This window comes from Condylura cristata, unplaced genomic scaffold (assembly GCF_000260355.1).
Source record: "Condylura cristata isolate star-nosed mole 26May11 unplaced genomic scaffold, ConCri1.0 scaffold00040, whole genome shotgun sequence".
Taxonomy (NCBI): domain Eukaryota; kingdom Metazoa; phylum Chordata; class Mammalia; order Eulipotyphla; family Talpidae; genus Condylura; species Condylura cristata.
The window spans coordinates 6,602,492-6,603,946 of record NW_004567141.1 but is presented as its reverse complement, the minus strand read 5'-3'; positions in this window follow the sequence as shown (position 1 = coordinate 6,603,946).

Here is a 1,455-nt window from a genome sequence, read left to right as displayed (position 1 = left end):
ATGTTCTTTAGGGATATTTGTTTGTAGTTTCTTTTTTGTACTATCCTTGTATGCTTTTGGTAACAATTTGGGGTCGTTGCTTCAATTTCCTGCTTGTAATCAGTTTGACTGGATTCTTAATTTTTTTTCTGATTTAGTTTTGGAATTTTGTATATTCGAAGAATTTAACTATTCTAGATTATCCAGCTTATTTGCATAAAGATATTTCTAGAAGTTTCTTATGCTTCTCTCCATTTCTCTGATGCCTATTTATCATCTCTTATGTTTCTCATTCTGTTTACTAGCAGTTTCTCCATTATTTTCTTAGGAGGACTATCTAAATGTCTATTTTACTTATTTTTCAAAGGACCAACTTTTGGCTTTATTGATCTTTGTATTGTCTTTTTGATTTCTATTTTGCTCATTTCCCTCTATTCTTGTATTTCCTTCTTCCTGATGACTTTAGGTTTAATTTGTTTCACCTTTTCTAGTACCCTAAGGGGTAAGGTCAGTTTCTTTGTTTGAGATCTTACTTCTTGATGTCACTTGTTGGTTCTATAGCGTCTGATATAGCTTATCTTCATTTGATTTTACCTAGATATTTTTATTTGATCTTTTGATTTCCTCATCAACAAATAGTAGCATATTGTTTAGATTTTACATATTTAATGTTTTCATCACTTTACTTTTATGTTTGTTTCTAGTTTGATAAAACTGTGGTCAGAGGATATACTTAATATGAGCTCAGTCTTCTGAAATTTATTCATGCATGTTTACATGTAATGTATAATAAGTTCCACATGCATTTGGGAAGAAAATATACTCAGCTTTTTACAGGTGAAGTGATCTATCAATGTCTATTAAGGCCACTTAGTCTAATTCTTCATGTAAGTCTATTGCTCCCTTGTTGATTTTCTTTGTGGTTGATGTCAGACAATTGTTGAAGTGATCTACTAGTACTTGTGTTACTCTCAGTATATGTTTAAATCTGTTATAGTTGCTTATATTTTTTAATATTCCTCCCTTTGATTCATATATATTAATGAGTGTTATATCTTCTTGATTAAACCTTAATTAATATATACTTTCCCCTTTCTCTTGTTAGCTTATTAAGCTAGAAGTTCATTTTATTTGAAATAAGTATGGCTGTCCCTGCCTTCTTTAGGGTACCATTTGCTTGTAGCAGTGCTTTCCTGCCTTTCACTTTGAGACTGTGTTAATTAGATATCCAATTTCTTGATGTAGTATCTGGTGTAGTAATGTATATATCTTGCTGTCGTAGAAGTTAAAGCAAACTATAAAATTCAACATATTCATTTTTTTCAGCTTGCACAGAAAAGAAAGTAGTGATTTACCATTTGGGGATTTGTGTTCCTTCTTCTATTTCTGTAAAGTGGTGCTGACGTGACTCTGCCCCTAATTTCCTTAAAGCTTTGACAAAGTGTTGCCTCTGAGGTAAATTCTTTTTTTTTTTTT